We start from the raw sequence: 19,946 nt of genomic DNA, 5'->3' as shown, positions 1-19,946 counted from the left end.
GTAGAAAATAATAAGTGTGAGAGAAGATGTGGAGAAAGTGGAACCCTTGTGCATTGTAGGAGCAAATGTAAAATGGTACCACCAACTATGGAAGACAACAGTATGGTAGATCCTAAAAAATTAATAGAATTATCATAGGCTCTCACAATTCCACTTCTGGGTATATACTCCAAAGAAGAAATATTTATACACCATGCTCACAGCAGCATTATTCATGAGCGCTAACACATGGGAGCAAAACACGGGCAGCTCCTGGCTCAGTGAGTAGGGCGCTGGCCCCATATACTGAGGGTGGCAGGTTTGAACCAGCCCTGGCCAAACTGCAACAACAACAACAAAAACATGGGAGCTACACAAAGGTCCATCAAGGGATGAAGAGATAAATAAAATGCAATACATATAATATTACCACCATTTAATACACACAATAAAGGAGTATCATGAAGCCTTACAAATGAAAGACATTCTGACACATGCCACAATAGGAATGAACCTTAGGAAATTATGCCATGTAAAATAAGTCAGTCACAAAAAGACAACTACTGTTTGACTCTACTTACATGAGATACTTAGACTAGTCAAAATCATAGAGACAGAAAGTAGAATTGTGGTTGTCAGGGGCTGGGGGGAGAGGGGCCAGGAGTTATTTTTTTAATCAGTATAGAGTTTCAGTTTTGCAAGATGAAAAAGAATGAAGTGAAGATGAATGGTCAAGATGGTTGCACGACATTATGAGTTTATTGAATATCTCTGAACTATATACTGAAAATAATCTAAATGGTAAATTTTATGTTATGTGTATTTTACTGCAATAAAACTATTGACAAAAAGTACATCTATAATGGTTATGTACAAAAATTAGAATTGGGATTACAAAAATCAGTTCCAGAAACATAATTCTGATGAGAATAGAAAAAAAAGCAATGGGCATTTCCTTGAAAAAATAGTTTCAGCTTATCTGAAACTTTAACACCTATCTCCCCAAGAAAAAATTTTTTAAAAAGGGACAGGAGAATAAGCTTCAGGGGTCTTAACCATTCTTCAACCCATTGAAACATATTTCCTGTCACTCCTCCCAAAATTACCCAAACCCAAACCAGACATACGCTCTTAATGAGAACTCCATCAAGTCTGAGTCTCCACTGAAATTATCTGACTTCATCCTCCCAACAATGAACACAATCAGAAGACTAGGATAACTTCAGCAGAACCTCCAAAAAAGTTTCTTCCAAAACTAAAATCAACCATCTTCCAATCCAAAGAACAGAACAGAGCCAGGCACAGTGGCTCACACCTGTAATTCCAGCATTCAAAGAAGAGATGGATTTTGGAAATCCATGTTGTGATTAAAAACCAACAGCAAAGCAGAAGGCGAATGCAGCCTTCTTTTCTCTCTTGTCCTTCTTATTAATTGAAATAGGCTTCTTGTAAAAATTAAAACAGTAGCATCACACAGCAAAGAGTGAAAGGCCCACTTCCCTTGCTCCCCTCCAATCACAGATGCAAAAGAGGCAGTGACAGCTGTGCAAGCCACTCAGCTCACCCTGGCAACAGAGTATGACCACCTGTGGTCTTGGGCACAGTCGCCCTGCCCTGCTCTCTTCTGGTTCATACTAAAGTGAGACAGGCATCTACTCTATCACTCTGGGTGTTTTTAATGGCAGCTCTCTGCTCAGTATCTTCAGAGGTGAAAAGCCCACTGTGCCCTCCCACAGCGCAGCTCCCGACTCTGCCTGGAAGGGTTGGGTGAGAACTATGAGCTAGCCTACCACCTCAGGCTCAGCAGCAGCATGCTCTCCTCCCTGATGTGGGGAGCTTACCTCGGCCCGGATAAAGAGGCAACACCACACCATGGGGCGCTCCGACCTCATCCACTCGGACTCCCCGGCCCCTAGCCACGGTGGAGCCCGGCAGACAGGATTCTCTGAGTGGAGCTGAGCAAGGTTTCCCTGAAGGAACTCCTCCCCGCCACTTGGGCTGCATGACAGGAAGTGACAGGGGCCATCAGTTACAAGTGTCAGAAGCTGAGCGCAGAGAGCTCCCCACCTCTAACAGTTTCCTCGCCCGCTGCTGCAGCTTTTTCAGAACACTCTTTGCCTTTTGGCATTCAAAGGCACACCAGAAATTCAGTTTCTGGTTGACAGTCCCTAGCTTGTAGGAAATGAACAATGCTCACTGGGTCCACACCTAAAGCTTTGCTGGGCACCCTGGCGGCTCTCATGAGTTTGCTGCCTAGAGCTTTGCAGAGCCAAATGTGGGGTGAAATGGACAGGAAAAAAAAAAAAATCACTAGAAGGGACAGTGGGAGGGGAGCTCTGGGCATTCAAAGAGGAATTATTGGTCTGCTTGAACTTCACCCAAGAATCAGTAGCCCTGCCTGGGATACAGAGTCCACACTGAGTCCCAGTTTAAAAGCAACTACACCCATCCGTTCCTTTCTTTCTTTTTTTTTTTTTTTTTCTTAGGCAAACCTGGCATCTTTCCTTCAGACTCCTTTCATAATAGCTGCTTCTGGAAACCTCTCTTTCAGCTTCTGATGTGGATAACAAGAGGCCTTCCTGCTCTTCTCACAGCTATTCTGGAAATAACTCCTAGTTGACACTTTTTGTTCTGTGAAATGGAAATGTCACCAGAATGGACGCCTTGTTCTAGTCCCCTGCCTTTTACAAAACCCAAACCTCTTGGAAGAGGTAGGCTATCTCACAGGAAACCACTACGTACTAGTTTTAGGGGAAAACTGTGCCCAGTTCAAACCCCCCACAGACAAACCCACACCCTCATCCTCCTTGCGGAGTGGCAGAGTCTGAAACCCAAGGAAGCATAACTCCAGTGTAGTTTACAATTATTTGTTTTTGTTTTTTAGCTCTCTAGTAAGTCGGTATTTGATTTGCAAAAATCTTCCTAACCGCAATGTTTCCCAAGGCCTTTCTTACAAATGCACAGATTTTTAAAAGCCTCCGTTTCTTTCAGGCCTGAGTAAAGTCAGGGGACCCAGCAAAGAGAACAGGTTCATTTGAACAATAAGCTTCTGGTCTAGCAGAAGAAGATTAAATCCAAAACTTGACTTTAAGAGCTTAGGAGAAAGCAGGCTCTCTCCACTCATGCTGCCAGAAATTTGCAAAAAGTGCTGAAGGGGCCAGGAAATAACTGAGCTTGGCAAATGCATTTTTCATGGGGACAAAGTCTGAGAAGTCTTCTCAGAGCAAGAGACACATGGGCAGTGTTCTGACGGGTGCTCTAGGCAGAACTGGCAAGCACGACAGCAGGGAGGCACCCAACCACCAGGTCTTTTGAAGAGATGCAAATACTTTTTGATAGGTAATGAGGTTGCTCTGACAGGCTTGCGTCTTGCTTCCAGGAGTGTAAGGGAGTCACACCTGTTGGAGAAAGAAGGAAGTGAAATCGCTGCTTAAAAGGCTCAGGCCTTTTAGGCAAGCATCTGGGTCACATTGGGGCTGGCACCCAGGAAGTGGTCGGTAATGTGTGTCAAAACAAACAGCAGTGTCCGCCTAGAGGTGGGTTTCAGATTATCCCTCAGACTCTCTGTTTCCCAAAGGCCGACTCCCCACAAAGCAAGCAAGTAAGTGGTGGCTGCTGGTGGCAGTGGGAGGTTGGCAGGCGTTCCTAAGAGGGCTTCCTGCTCCAGCCTCCTGCAAAGGAAAGGTCCTGAGGTTAGCGAGCTTAGGGGGCAAGTCAGTTAATGAAGAATGCCAATCCCATGGGGACTAAGGAAGACTCCACGAGCCCAAACACTCCTCTCCTGGAGGAGCTGCAAACAAGCTTCTTCTCTCAGCATCAGTACCCAAGGCCAGCCTCACCCCAGTGAGCAGCAAAATCCTAGAATGATTCAACCTAATTTCAGCTGTTGACTGTGAATGGGAAAAAAGAACTGAAACCTGTGGGCTGCAGCGCTTGGTGGAAGAGGTGAAACTTGAGTGGGCCCCAGGGTGGGTAGCAGTGGAGGAGGGAAGGGGGCAGGAAGAAGAGCCAGCCGAGGCCCTGGAAGGGGAGGGCATAGCCTGCAAAAAGGAAGGAAAGAACAGGGCACTGCCATTTCCTCTTGTGCCCTTGACCTGACCAGAAGCAAGATCTTCAGTAATGAAATTGGTCCATGACAATCTCAAGAGCAGAATTTTAATAAGAGGCTCTTGACCTGTAAGGTTCAAGTGCATTTTAAGCATTATAATGCGAGATCATAACCTGCATAGGCGTTTTTCTCTGTGTGGCATCTGTGAAGCTACCACATATTCAAAGATGTTTTCCCATTAATTTTTAAATTTTCGTTTATGTTTTGTTTTCTTTAGCAGGCCAGGCGAGGTTCAAACTCACCAGTTCTGGAGCATGTGGCCAGCGCCCTAACTACTACGCTACGGGTGCCCAGCCCGATTTTTAAATTTTATAAGTAATTTAGTGTCATATTCATACATTCAAACCACACAGAAGTACATAAACTAAAAAGTGAGTCTTTGCAAAGGCCCTGGTTTCTTTCTCTAGCCCAGTCCTATTTGCCAGAGGTAGTGGTGTTAAATCAAGGTGTAGGTGGGAGTCATAAACTCAAATGCCCAGGACCAGGCAGTTAGGTACCTAAAAGAACAGTAAGGTTGGCACTGAAGTACCACTCAGTGTGTTTGCCTTAGTTCAGTTCCAGTTCTTTGGGGTCCTAAGGAACTGCTGGCCCAGAGTGATCAGGCATTCCAGTTTTTTTTAAGAGAAGCCTGAAATTCTGGGTTGTATGTAAACAGTCCCAAATTTTAAATGCTGGCAATTATTCATCACTATACAAAATACAGTACAGACCACACAACATGGTTGCTGGCTAGATCTGACCTGAAGACCACCAGTTTGCAGGTGATCTCAGGTGGTGATCCTTCTGGATATCACCTTCTGTCTAAACACAGAGGAATTGCCGGGTGTAACACCTTATTTTTTTTTTTTCAAAAATGGAATAGCATTGTCTCACCACTTGCTCTTTTTGCTTGATGCCCAGGGCATCTTTCCTTGTCACACACATTTTTGACCTCTCACAGCACAGCATTCCACGGTACTGAAGGACCCTACCTCATTTAGCCACCTGCCCTGTGGTCATTCAGCAAACACGAAAGATGTTCTCGAGCTGTCGTTTCTCAGTTGTACATTCCTCTTACCTCTGCCGAGGCTGAGAACTTAACTCATGATGAAATGCACCAGTGTACAGACATTAAAACATCATAAAGCCACAACTGTTGAAACCACAGGACTATAGATTTTTTATGTTTTAACATGAGTGCTTGCCATGTATTTTCATATTTGATCTTCATATTTGATCTTCACAACTGTCCCATAGTTGACGTTATGATTATCTCTAGTTTGCAAATTTAAAACAATAAGAGATTCAAAAAAATGGTGTGAGCCTACTCACACTGCAAAGCCTAGAGGTGGCGAGGATGGTGAGGAGTGGAGTGCAGGTGGGTGGGTGGAGCGCAGGTGAGCTGACTTCAGGCCCCCGCCACACACAGAGAATAGACGCCCAGACACCTGCTCCAGGTTATTCGAGAATCTGACTTATTGGAACACAAACTCCTGGAGAAGGGAAAGATCGCTAAAAATGGGACAATTCACTTGCCTCTTAAAAGGAAAATCCTCATTTTAAAGCCCTGCTTTATACTCATCCAACGTAAATTCTGGGTTTTTTTGAGACAGAGTCTCACCATGTTGCACTCCATAGAGTGTCATGGTATTACACAGCTCACAGCAACCTCAAACTCGTGGGCTTAAGCGATTCTCTTGCCTCAGCCTCCCAGTACCTGGGACTACAGGTGCCCGCCACAATGCCCAGCTATTTTTTTGTTGTAGTTTGGCCCCAGCCGGATTAGAACCCAACAGCCTCGGTGTATGTGGCTGATGCTGTAATCACTGTGCTGTGTTGCCAAGCCTTCAATGTAAAGTCTACATAGATTAGAGAGAAATGTTAAAAAGAAAAACAAATCTACAAAATCCTGGGGGCGTAGGTTCTCAGGGTACAATATTTTCTTTCAGTATACGGAGCTGAATCATACATTTATACATGGGAAACTACCTTCAGGGCACCGACCATGCGAACACTGCCCCTGTTTTCCCACACATGGTTAAATAACCAAACTGGTGACAACCTCTTACAGGGCTCTAAAGAGACTAACACCAAAATGGAGACCTGGGAAAGAATCCACCAGGTGCTTCAGGGCACCGACCATGCGAACACTGCCCCTGTTTTCCCACACATGGTTAAATAACCAAACTGGTGACAACCTCTTAGAGGGCTCTAAAGAGACTAACACCAAAATGGAGACCTGGGAAAGAATCCACCAGGTGCTTCATGGCACCTCTGGAACTAGAACCGTTATTTCCTGTGTTGTTATTCTATATAGCTGAGGGCAGTTTCTGTTGAGAAGGTCCAAGCAATTTTCTCACCTAAGATATTATCAGTAACACACAGATCAGGATTTTGAGAACTTCATTTACAGAAAACAAAATGGTTGGATTTTGGTAGAATTATTTATTCATTAAAAGTTGGCAAGGCTGGGCACAGTGGCTCATACCTATAACCCTAGCACTCTGGGAGGCCAAGGCAGGTGGACTGCTTGAGGTCATAGGTTCAAGATCAGCCTGAGCAAGAGTAAAACCCCATCTCTAAAAATAGCTGAGCATTGTGGTAGGTGCCTGTAGTCCACCTACTTGGGAGGATAAGGCAAGAGAATCCCTTAAGCCCAAGAGTTGGAGGATGCTGTGAGCTGTGACACCATGGCACTCTGCTGAGGGTGACATAGTAAGACTGTCTCAAAAAATAATAATAATAATAATAAAATAAATAAACAAAATTGGCAAGTGATGATGATTCTTTTCATTTGAATTTTGTTTTGGTTCCTTAATTTCCATCCTATTCCTACCTAAGAGGCCATAGATTTCACAAATCTGAGAGTTGGAAAGGAGCTTCAAGGTCTTTAACCATAACCCATTTGATACCTTAAATTTTTAAATAATTCCACCAACTGAATTGAATAATAGGTAGTACAACAATCTCATTAGAAATGGGATGGTAGGGCTTGGCACCTGTGGCTATAGCGGCTAAGGCACCAGCCACATACACCTGAGCTAGCAGGTTTGAATCCAGCCTGGGCTTGCCAAACAATGACGGCTGCAACCAAAGAATAGCCGGGCATTGTGGCAAGCACCTGTAGTCCCAGCTACTTGGGAGGCGGAGGCAGGAGAATCACTTTAGCCCAGGAGTTAGAGGTTGCTGTGAGCTGTGATCCCACAGCACTCTAACCAGGGCAACAGCTTGAGGCTCTGTCTCCAAAAAAAGAAAAAGAAATGGGATGGTAGCAGTGACCAAATTAAAATAGCATATGGCATATTGGGACTAAGGTCCCAACATCAGAAAAGTATTATTTCATTGCTCTTAGGTTTTTAGACTGTTGTCAAATTCAAGTAAGACTAAGAAAATACAAAAATTCATGCTGGCATTCAGAAGGGAAGCATGGCAATATTTTTTGGTGGTACTAGATTGGTGGAGAGGCATAATGCAGGCAAAAATAAAAATAACACCATAGTGTTTAGAGCGTGAGAGTTTACTTGCGGTCATATGCTTTATTGAATGTCTTTGTATCTGCTCCTCAGCGCTGGAAGTGTAGTTAATCCAAGCAAAATTTAAACAACTACTCTACCCCCCTCACCATAAACTGTGGACAAATGGGAGGTAGGGAGGTGTCCAGATACCACCCCAGCCCAGGTTGGGTAGATGCAAGGTGGTTTAACTCAAGAGACTCCGACCATTTGAAAATGTTGACACTCTCATGGAGCCCTGTTTAATATCCCAGCTCAACGAGATTACAAAATGATGAGAAGAATGTGGGAGCAGACCTGGCTGCCCAAGGTCAAGAATGAATAAATAGAAAAGTCTTCATCTATGGTTTCAACACAAGAACTAAAAATAAATGATGCTCAAACATGGAAGTCTCAACAGATTGCTAATCATGGCTAATCTTGAGTGCTTATCTTGCTGGTTTTGTTACAAGCAATTGCTTGAGCTCTGTATTTTTTCCCCTCTAAACAAATCTGAACTTTTATAACCAAATTCCTCACATTATTTTGGCAACAGATACATAGACAGCTATTTTTAAAAGTGACCACAAAAAAGGAAAGCCGTCCGGTGATGTGCGTAGTGAAGTGGCCACTGGCCCAGTCTGTGGAGTTCCACCTCTTCACTAACACAATCCAGGGCAGCCTGAAGAATTTCAGCAAGGAGCAGAGAGGGGCTGTTTGCAAATAAGCCCATTTAATTTATTTCTTAGAAACTTGAACACCCCAGGTAGCACTTTTTCAAGAGACTGCCAAGTCTCCTTCCTTGTGCTATCAGCTAAAAGCGAAACTTATGTAGATTGTTGACTCCTGCCCAATTCTTAAGAAGAAAAATGGTTTAAAAACTGATTAGCTGATATCTATCAGTCAAAGAGCTTCCTTACTTGAAAATGAGACTTATTGCTTGGCCTTAGACAGTCAAAACTGGTTAGACATGAAAAATCTGAATGTGGGGCAGGGGTGGTATTTCTGACACACAAAGGAACATACTTGGGAGGATGTTACAAAGTTATTTGCCTATATCAAACAACAACTTGACATATGATTTCTGAGTTGAAAATATATAAAACAAAAGCAAAAACCATTTTTGTTAAATAGTTTCTATTATTTTGATTCCAGATATCTGTTTAGGGATAATTTCTGGAAACAACTGTGGGCTGGAAGAATGCAGAGTGAGTGAGTAATTGAGCTGTGTGATTTGTGGCTCTGCCACATACCCATTGAATGACCTAGTGAGTCACGTCTTAACTTCCTTGACCTTTAGTTTCCTCATCTGTAAAACAGAAATGCTTCCTTTATCCCTCACAGGACTCTAGGCTACTAACTGACATACATATTTAGGAGCAGAGCAAAAGATGATGGAGATGTGAAGGGTCATCACAGCATTTTTTCCATTTCTGTGCAGGTTTAAATTTTTCCATAATAAAATATTAAAGAAAAAAAAAAGACCAAAGCACAGTAATAGTTTCTTTCTTTATTTTTTTCAAACAGGAGAGGAAATGTTTTAGGTGTAATTGTAAGTAGTGATTCAAATTTTACTCCTAGCAAATTGAAAACCTGGTACCAAATCTGAAATCAATACTTGATTTTTACTCTGATTTGACTAGCAACTGGGCATCTCATTTTTAAAAAGGCAATGGAAATTTGCAATTTTCCATTTCCCCTCTTCCTTGCAATAGGGAGGAAAAAAAGACTTCCTTGATATCACTGTGTCCATCTAACAAAGTTCAAGACTTCTATGAAAATAACCCCAAGAAGACACCAAGAGATTTAAAAGTGAGCATGTGTGCCCATGACTCAGAACATTTCTCTCGCCTATGTAACAGTGAAAGTGGTTTTCTGTTTTCTTGTGTGTGTTCATGTGAACTTAAAGAATAAATATTCTCATTTTTTTTTCCCTCCTTATTCAGAATCAGAAAGGAATCACCAAAACATGAGGAAACAGCAAACCAGACCAAGGATAGTGGGAACAAGCTTCCAACTCCCACCCAAAGGAACTGATTCTGGTTGGGAGCTCAGAGCCTCCTCCCAGTTAGGGCTTGTCCCAGGCTGTCCCTTTAAATCAGACTTCCTGGTAAGGCTGAGAGATTTCCGCATGCAGCTTCCTGGAAACCGTATAAGATAAACAATAAACTTTGCAGCAAAATCAGGGACAATAAGCCCCACGTGGCTGTAATAAGAAGCAATTATAAGGGCTGACAATGGCTCTGAGCATTTCCAACAGGAATGCAAATCTGTGATAAACACGGGAGAAGCATGCTACCCCACACACCTGCACAACTAAACTGATTTTTTAAGTAATAGTTCCTAACCTCTCATCATATTGAGAAATAGTTGCTTCCAAATTCAGCACTGCTTTTAAATCATTGTCTAAAAGGAAAGCAGTGGCATTTCTTAAAGCCTCACCGCCTATTAATTAGATGAACGCTGCTGAGGTCCATGTGTCACTCACTCCATGTGTCTCTGTGATGGTCACCCTTTGAATCCCTTGCAGCTGAACTCTCTTCCTAGCTTTGGGAAAGAGCACTCCCCAACTTGGGAACGGGAGCCACATTCTGCCAAAGGAGATGAGAGTGCCACCACTTGCTTTCCGGCCTCCTTGTAGCAAGAGCTGCTGATTAGATTCCCCACACCTCAGACAGCACCAGGAGCAGGGATGCAAACAAAGCAGCAGGGACACTGTGGACTCCGTTCTGTGAAGGTGGTGGCACCTTGCAGACACAGAGTGAAAGTACGGGTTGCCAGCCCTGTTCTCTAACCAGGGTTGTCAGAGGAAGCCATGACATCTACACCACCTAGCAATGGCAGAAATGGTGACCTTGTAAGAACTGTTTGGTCGTGTCATTTGGGGTTGTTCCCGGTTCCCTGATCCTTCCAAAATTCTCTGAGCTACCCTAGATTCTCAATAAATTCATTTTCTGCTTAACTCAGCCAGAACTGGGTTTTATTACTAGGCATTAGTTCATGTACACACAGAAGACAGGATGGGCTAAAGCTGAAGTAGTCCAGAAACCAAGGGCACAGAATGATTTTGAGCATAAGGACTGAATGACTTCTGACACTTGGAATTCAAGCCCAACACTGTCCCTAGGCCTAAGACCCAGCATCATTTGGCCCCATTTCTTCTTGGACCTTATCTCATTCTACTCTGCTCTCTCCCAAGCTGTCATCATACTCTGTATTCTTCAACCAGGCTCTTTCCTGCCTCAGGCCCTTTGCACTTACTGTTCCCTCCTCCAGAAAATGTTTTCCTCCAACACTTCACATAGCAGCAGCATCCTTCTCAGTCCTTAAGCTCAGCCTTCCCCCACCAGGCTGTGTAAAGGTCCATTCCCCCCACCTCCACCATCTTAGTCTCCATCACAACATCCCACTGATTTTCTGCCTAGCACTTAACACATCCTATGATTAACTTATTTCATTATCAATAACAATGGCAACCACCATTGATCAGGAGCTTGCTATGTATCAGATGCTAAGCTAAGCTGATTTAAATTCTCTGACCACCTATGAGATAGGTACTTTTATTACCCCTAGTTTATAGATGGAGAAAAAGGCTCAGAAGGATTAAGGAATAATAAGGAATAAGGAAGTTGTCCAGTGAGCCAAGTCTGGCAGTAAGGGAACAGGGGTTTGAACCTCGGCCTGAAGCCCATACCTTTACCATGGTGCTCACTCAGGCAATGACTGAATAAACACTGACCATGAGGCAGGCTCTGGGCCATGGGACAGGCCGATAGCCTGGTGTTCTAGATCTCCCAGCTAGTATCCCCTCTACCACCATGGACCTCCTTTGGAGAAGAAATGCAGCCTGGCAGATGAAAAGATGAAGTTGGCTTCCTTCATTCAACAGACCTGTACCCAGCCCTGGGCTCAAAGTGTCAGGCATGCAAAAATATCTCAGAGGAGCCACAGGTCAGAGAGGATGGAGACCTGTACACAATACTCACTGCTCACCCTGCTGAGTCCCACGGCCTTGGAGTACTGGGACACAACTCTCAGGGTGTCCTCGGCAAACATGCCATTCCAGCAGCTTGTTAGGGATGTGTAGGAACTGCCAGCCCCAGGGGAGAAGGGCAAGAAGAGTAAAAAAGAGTAGGGACAAACCAGGAGGGGCATCAAAGACCTGTGGAAGGGACCAGGGAGGAAGGCCAGGAAATGAGGCAGTTGGAGCCAAGGTAGGATTCCATCTCCAGCCTGTAGGAAGTGAGAAACTAGAACGAGTTTTTCAGCCAGGACAGCTGCATGACCAGATGTAAATGCTTTTCATCAAGAACCGTGGCCACAGTTATATAATACAGTACTGGTGAGATGTTTGGGTAGTTTATGTCCTACATATTTTAGAGTACACACACATATAGGCAGGCACAGTGGCTCATACCTATAATCCTAGCACTCTGGGAGGCTGAGGTGGGTGAATTGCCTGAGCTCAGGAGTTTGAGACCAGCCTGAGTGAGACCCCATCTCTACTAAAAATAGAAAAATTACCCAGCCATGGTGGCGGGCATCTATAGTCCTAGCTACTTGGGAAGCTAAGGCAAGAGGATCTCTTAAGCCCAAGAGCTTGAGGTTGCTGTGAGCTATGACGCCACAGCACTCTACCCAGGGCAATGGAGTGAGATGCTGTGTAAATAAATAAATAAAGTACACAACCATAAGTATATCAGCTAAAAGCCAGGAATTGTAATAACAACAACAACAAAATTCCATCTCTATGCCTTCTCCTTCTGAGTAAGAAGTGAGATGTCTGCCCTTCCAAGAGAAGGAATTAAGCACAGCCACTCTCTCCTGTAGTAAGAAACTGCACAGAGCTCTCAAATGGATGATTTACGGAGAAAAAAGGAATTCCCAGGCTACTTGACTTTACAACTCCAATCACTTCTACACAGATTCCTCCAGTGTGATAACAAGGAACTCACCTCTGGGTTGTGTCATCGTTAAAATGAAAGGGTGATTTTCATTTTTTAAAAGAATGTATGTGGATGACGCACATAGGGCCTCCTGGGTTGAATGAGCACCTGGGGGCAGTGGGAGGAGTCCCCAGAATAACCCTCTGAGGCTAAGTGAGACTCACCCATAGTAACCAGGCTTTAGGAAATGTGGTAAGAATGTAGCCGCGGAGGTCTGGGAACTGGGAGGGTAGCCAAGGTAAGGGCGTCACATCTAGAACATGACTAGAAGTAATAAAGGCAGTTTAGTGCAGAGGTTAGGGATAGGGACTCTGAGCCAGAAACCAGGGGTTCAAATCCTAAACTTCTTTGTGACTCTGTTTCCTTATCTTTCAAATGAGCATAACAAGAGCACCCCCCACAAACTGACAACAGTGGGTGGCACGTCCTAGTAGTAAGGACAGGGCCTGGTACATCCTCGTAATAAGAAACAAAAGCAGCTTCCTAGAGACTGTGTAAGATAAACAATTAATTTTGAAGGAATATCATAGGTAATAAGTTCCCATGTGGCACAACAAAAAGCAGTTTTAAGTGTTGATGATAGCTAGGGTATTTCCAACAGGAATGCAAATCTGTGCAAATAGCTGTTGCTGATGGTATTATATGTAATGTATACATAATGTATAACATAAATTTATATTTTAAATATAATTTTTTTTTTTTTTGCAGTTTTTGGCCAGGGCTGGGTTTGAACCTGCCACCTCTGGCATATGGGGCTGGTGCCCTACTCTTTTGAGCCACAGGCGCTGCCCTTAAATATAATATATGTAACATCATATAATATAGTAAGTGATATTACTATGATTGGCTTTAACTCAATTTAAGAAAGAATTTGTCACCAGAAATGAGGTGTCTGGTGGGGAGTCCCAAGAGCAGGCACCTGAAGAGTGCTGGTGTGGTATTTCTGTCCATCTGCAGGTACAAGTGGGTTCCCTAAAATGGAACCTGGAGCCAGTTTGCTGGACCACGGTCCAGGCTCTATCATATATGAGCTGCAGACTTGAAAAAGTCGCTCAACCCATAAAACCTTGGTTTCCTCGTTTCTACAATGGAGATAATAATGATACCTTCATAGTTTATGCTAAGTACTAGTGTTCAATTTTACACACATTTTTACATAAATCTTCCCCAGCCACCTTGTGAATCATTTACAGTTATGAGGACCGCTTTACAAATGAGAAAACCTGAGGCTTGGAGATGTTAGGTGATTGGCAAAGGGCATACAGCTAGGTTGACATCCAGGAAATCGGACCCTGAGCCAGCACCCTAAGACAGCCTTCAATTCTGCAGACACAGGCAGTGTGAGAAGGACACAGCAAAGCACCTCTGCAGAGAGTTAACAACATGTGTGCACGAATCACCCTTTAAGAAGACCACCTGTTTCCCCACAGCAGACGCAGATGCTTAGGCACCTACAGGCAGCGAAGGAAACTCGCCCTTGTTGAGCGCCAACCATACACCAGTGAGTATCCTACCACTTCATAGCCATCTCATCACCACAGCAACCCTCTGAAGTAAGGTCAGGAAGGCACTAAGGCTCAGAGAGGTTGAGATCCTGGCTCACAGTCACAGAGCTTTTCAGGGGCAGCATACAGAGTGGGGAGCCTACAGCATTCTGATTTCAAGATTGCTCTTTCTTAAGCACCAAAGGAGGCAAGGAAAGCTTCATCTTTCTCTGCTGCACCCCTTTTAATAAAAAGATTTGTTCTGTAAAATTTGGATCCAGTCAAAAGGCTTCATTTAAGGACCTAGAAGGCCACTTCTGGCCTCTGGCCTTATCTGGTCAGATGTCTGGGTTCTATTCCCACTCAGGCTTGGAGACAGGCTCTGAAAACACCCCTTAATGTCCCTCAAGCACCTTTCTCCCTCTCATTACCTCCCACTTTGAAAGCACAAAGCTGCTTATTCTGTTCAGGAAAATGACCATGGGGGCGGAGCAGGGCCCCAGTGCAAACTATAATTACTGCAGACAACAATTTGCATTCCAGATTTGAAATGTGCTCAAGGCTCCCCTTGAGACCTGTAATCAGATTAGCCTCTGTCTAAATCTCTCTTGAAATGAAGACACAGTGAATGAACTGAAACATAGTGGGGGTTGGAAAATGTGTCTCTGCCCCCAGTGAACTGCCACCTAAGGAAAACCCATGCCAAGAAATGGCCAGGTTGAGTGGGATTTAAACCCTAGAGAGGTGGAATTCCTCTGTAACAGAACAAAGAGCTTCCAGGACAGCAGGCAGGCAGGGCCACTGGGTAAACAGGCAAAGGCAGGAAACCCGTCTCACAACACAAGGGCCTCAGGGAGGGGAACCTGTACCTTCCCCTCCTTTACCAGAACTTGCTGTCTTGCCTACAGTCATGTCAGGGCGTGGTGACCTTGTTGACCACGACAAAACAGGGCATCCACAAGGTCAGGAAAAGGCCTACTATGTGCACAATGTGGGAAAAGGGGCATCCTCTGCATCAGAGAAAGAGTTCCAGGAAGACCTGTCCATGGGCCAAGAATGCTGTGACCAGGGAGCTGTGGACTGGAGAAAGTGGGACAGGGAGGGGAGTGGGAGTCAGAGATTCAGAATTTTTAACCCTGCCTGTGGCCTCTTTCATTCCCTCTGAATCACAGAGGGATTCCTACCAATAATTTTGGCCCCATGTCCTAGGTACTAGTTAACTGAAATTCATCACAGCTCTACTTTCTTTCACTAGAGAATAAGAACAAACCACATTTCGATTTCCATCGCCCCAAATCCTGACTGAGGAGCTTCACATGAAACTTCTCCCAAGTTGATGGTTCCTGCAAGCTGAATCAAGACTGCCCCCCAAATCTGAATGTTTCTCAAAGTTAATGTACCCATAAATCACTGGGGGATCTTGACCAAATGCAGATAGTGATGCAGGTCTGGGGAAAGGCCTGAGATTCTGCATTTCTTTTCTCTTTTCTTTTCTTTCTTTTTTTTATTGCTTGGGATTCATTGAGGGTACAAAGAATTAGGTTACACTGATTGTGTTTGTTCGGTAAAATCTCTCCATTCTGTGTTTCTAACAAGCTCCTAAGTGCTGTTGCAGCTAATGCCCCACGGACACTTTGAGAACCTTACTGAGAGACATACAGTGACTTAAGCAGACGCTCCCCCAAATTGTATTTCCACATTCCTATAGTCACGGTGACAAGCGGTGACTTCATTCTAACCTCGAGCACTATGTATCTTAAAAGTTTTGTTTACAGGCTCTCATAAAAACCTCGGCAATTCCAAGTTGTCTAATTAGTAGTTAACAGGACGACTGTTCTTGAAGGAAAACCTTGTTTAGATGCTCTTAACTGAGGAAAACTCAGCAGATCTCCCCTTGGTGGAAGTTTCTGGAATAGCCCTGGATTCTCTTCTGTCCTCAGAGGACAACATAACTGAGCAGTGCCTCTCTCAGCAATGCTGGCGCTGCTCTCGCTCACAGATGCTCCCCTGTCTGTCTCAGGTGGCCAGCCCACTACAGGGGCAGCCTTATTCTAGAGGCTGAGTCAACTGCTCATGCATCCACTAGCTGGGGCTGGGACTCTTCAGGATGTGAGCACTGCCTCATTAATTAGAGGTTGCACCTTCCCAACCTGACAGGCACCTTAATAGAAGCATGCAACTAAACCAAAGCATCTTTTTAAAGGCTGGAGTTGGCTGTCTTGTCCTGTTATGCAAACAGTACCTGATGAATTGCTGATAGCATCCCTTCACCACTGCCAACACATACCCTGCCCGGCCAGCAGAAACAACCCAGTAACTGCAAGCAACAATAGTTGCATGAGTTTGTTTAAATAAACACAGCTAACAACAGACGAAAATGTTTTAAACCTCCTATTGCTAAACGAGAGACTTTTGAGATTGGGTTCTTCTAGAAATAAGACCAGCATCAAGCCTAAGGAACAGATGATTGAAGGGAAAGTTAACTTGTGTTTCTTCTGGTGACTTGCATGTAGGCATAGATTTTTGAATAGGTTTTTGACTAAAACTACTAAAGCCAAATTAATTGAGATATATGTATCACCTTTGCCTCAAAGTAAGGATTTTCCTTCTAGCTCTCATCTACTGTACTTTTTTGAGATTTGTCCTTTGAATTTGGTAGCAGGACTAGTTCTTAACATAAAGAAGTTGGTGCTGCTGAATAACGTAAAATTACACATGAGAGCTATAATAGCTTTACTCTTTAAACCAAAGCCCTAAAGTATTTTTTTTTAATGCAAGTGAATAAGTGAAGGGAAATGGGCATTTAGTGAAGCAGAGAGATGAGGTTCAAGTACCATGCTCAATGGAGGGAATTTGATGAACCACGTCAGAATGACTAATGAAAAGAGAAGTTGAGAAGTCACTTCCTGAGCGACAGGTGTTGGGAGAATAGAAAGAGGGAATCGAGGACAAGTATTTTAGTGGCACATATGCTGGGTCTCTTAGTCACTCTGGATAATGAGATGAGTATATTTTAAAAAGAAAAAAAAAAAAAGACACGACATCCAGCCTGGAAGAATAGGCAGCAGGCAGCTTTATTATGTTTCAAGAACAGCAAATCCAATCCATTTGTACCAATTCTGGAGACTTGAAAAGACTATTCCAGGCTAGACCTCAAGCCTTTTCTAGAAATTGCTAATGAACTTAGTGACGCAATAACTTTTTTGCAAAGATTCTTCTAAAACAAAATCCCCATGTTATCTTTTAATTACACAAGTCCCATGATGGGAAACATACTGTGAGGCAGAAGGTATTTTTTAAAACCCAATACTTTTTGTGACACCCAAATTCCTAAAATAAATTTGTAATCAGTAATCAGTCCTCTGACTTTCCTAATAAATTAAACCCACGAGGAGTAACACAAAGGCTGCCATATTGGGGTTTATCCTTAATATATTCTGATATATTCCAAAGTATCATCCCAAGTGATCACCCAGAACCCATAAAAATAATGTGCCCGACACAGTGAAACACAATTGAATTGCCTATTAATTCTTTGGAATATTAATATTGTAGCCCAGGATGATAGTTTTAGAGCCATCATTTTTCCCTTGTCTGAGTACACAGTATCCATTCTTATCAAGGTACTTTCCTCCCCTCCCAAATATCCAAGTAAGATTTATGGGATTTTTGTTGTTATTGTTCCAAAAGGATGACAAAATTCCTCCAAGTTCACCTTTACCAAGTTTGCACTGTTGAAACTCCTCCACAAACAGATGCCATCCTTTAAAATTCCATCTTAACCATGCGATTTAGGCCAATTCATTTCATTTCTGACTTAGATTCATTCTTAGTGCCTCTCAAAGATGATTTAAAACCTAAGATGCCACTTCAAAATTGACATTCAAATATTTATTTTCTTACCTTAGTTTTTCTTCCTCTAAAATATGTAAAAATCAATGTATGTGCCTCTGTAGACACTTAGGAAAGTCAAAACAAAACAAAAAATGTCATTTATAATGTCACTGAGAGGAAATCTTTATTATTAATATTTCAGCGTATTTTATATTAGTCCTTTCAAGTACATTTTTCATAGCCAGGATTATTATTGTATATAAAAATTTGCGTCCTATTTTTTATTTTTTTTTCCAAAAATATGGAACACTTCACGAATTTGCATGTCATCCTTGCACAGGGGCCATGCTAATCTTCTCTGTATCATTCCAAATTTAGTATATGTGCTGCCGAAGCGAGTATTGTTTTTTTCTTTTTTTAAGAAACATGGTCTTGCTCAGTTGCCCAGGCTGGAATGCAGTTGCATGATCATAGCTCATCACAGCCCCAAACTCCCAGACTTAAATGATTCTTCTGCCTTAACTTCCTAAGTAGCTGGGACTATAGGCTTGTGCCACCACAGTGGGCTAATTTTTAGGTGTTTTTTGTTGTTGTCGTTGTTGTTTTGTTTTGTTTTGTAGAGATGAGGAGGGTCTCTCTATGTTGCCCAAGCTGGTCTTAAACTCGTGGCCTCAAAGCCCAGCCTCTCAAAGCACTGGGATTATAGGTGTGAGGTACTGGGATTATAGGTACCTGGTCTGTTTCTTGCTTTTGATTATGAAACACAAGAAACATATCCCTCGAATTAAACTCTCCTTCAACTGTCCCTATGTCTCATAATAGTCACCCAAGCGGACAAACCATGGTTTATACCAACTGTCTCACATGACTGGATGTTTAGACTTTTCCCATTTTTTTTCCTCTCATTATAATTGCTGCAGTGCTAAACATTTTTTGCATAAATCTTAATCCACATCTCTAGTGAATTCCATAGGATAAATTCCTAGAAATGGAATTATTGGGTCAATAGCCATAAATGTGTTTATGGTTCTCGACACAAATGGCTAAACTGTTTTCCAGAAAGATTCCCAAGTAACACTACCCCCGAACGCCTGTGAGAGACTCATCCTGCACTATCTCACCAGCATTTGGAATTATCACTTTTTAAAATGCTGATTAATTCTGTAAATGAAAGATGACACTCAAAAAGATTTCCAATCTTTAGACTGTCCTGCTGAGGTCAATGATTTCAAGTGTTACTTCAATGTCAAAATAATCTCCTTTTAGTCTCCAAAACCAAATGTTCATTTTGCCCACATCAAAACTGCAGACATGAGAATAATGTAGGCATGTATTGGATGCTTTTATTGGGGAACTAAGGTGCTGTGATTAAGAAGCCAAGAACTGTGAGTTTGGTACCAGTCTGTGACAGTACAGAGAGACGAGAGAAAATAAAATCAGAACTGAATTCCGCTTCCAAATATCATGAGACACGAGGTTTGAATTTTCACCAGTCAGCATCTATCAAAAGGAATACATAGAATGCTTGAGAATACATCCAAAGTACATTTAAAAATTCATTCAATAGCTTTTTACACAACCAATTTTCTTTCCTCCCTCTAAATTGTTACCTCCTCCCCTATGCTGCAGATGTCTTTTTTATTTTAGGGCACATATATGCAAAGAGTGAATGGTCTATAAAATCTCCTATAACCCAGGATCTGAACTGATCAATCTAGAAAATGGAAAATCATCAGGAAAGGGGAAAGTTTTTCTAGTATACTAGAAATGTTTGGGGATAGCTTCCCAACATTCCCTTCCCTGGAAATTCGCCTCACTTCCCAGTGTTGCTCACAGCACCTGCTAAGTGGGTATGAGATAACAGCCTTACTAGTGGGGGGAGGCATTTATTGAGCACTTACTATCTCACAGACTTGGTGCTAAATACTTGATATGAATTATTTACGTGAATCTTCATAAGAACCATATGAGCTAGATAAATTTTCAATAAGGAATCTGAATCTCAGCGAGGAATTATTTGCTCAGGCTGGTGAATGTCAGTTCCATTGACTCTCTAGCTAGAGATGACTGAACCGAGGGATAAGGAAGCCCTTCTAAGAGTTGGTCAATATCTGCCCACCACTTA

General features: G+C 42.9%; 1 protein-coding gene and 1 non-coding gene across 2 annotated transcripts in view; both read right to left on the bottom strand.

Moving 5' to 3' along the window:
- ARHGEF3 (Rho guanine nucleotide exchange factor 3) overlaps nt 1–19,946 on the bottom strand; it is a 321,547-nt gene that overhangs the window by 174,230 nt on the left and 127,371 nt on the right. The window lies entirely within an intron of this gene.
- Nucleotides 18,117–18,223, bottom strand: LOC111725894. The gene has a single exon (XR_002773841.1). It is a non-coding gene; the product is annotated as a U6 spliceosomal RNA (small nuclear RNA).

The sequence above is a fragment of the Otolemur garnettii genome, unplaced genomic scaffold (genome assembly GCF_000181295.1).
Source record: "Otolemur garnettii isolate 467f Iridium unplaced genomic scaffold, OtoGar3 scaffold00002, whole genome shotgun sequence".
In the NCBI taxonomy this organism is placed as follows: Eukaryota; Metazoa; Chordata; class Mammalia; order Primates; family Galagidae; genus Otolemur; species Otolemur garnettii.
The sequence above is the reverse complement of the archived record's forward strand: the minus strand, read 5'-3'. Positions and strand labels throughout refer to the sequence as shown.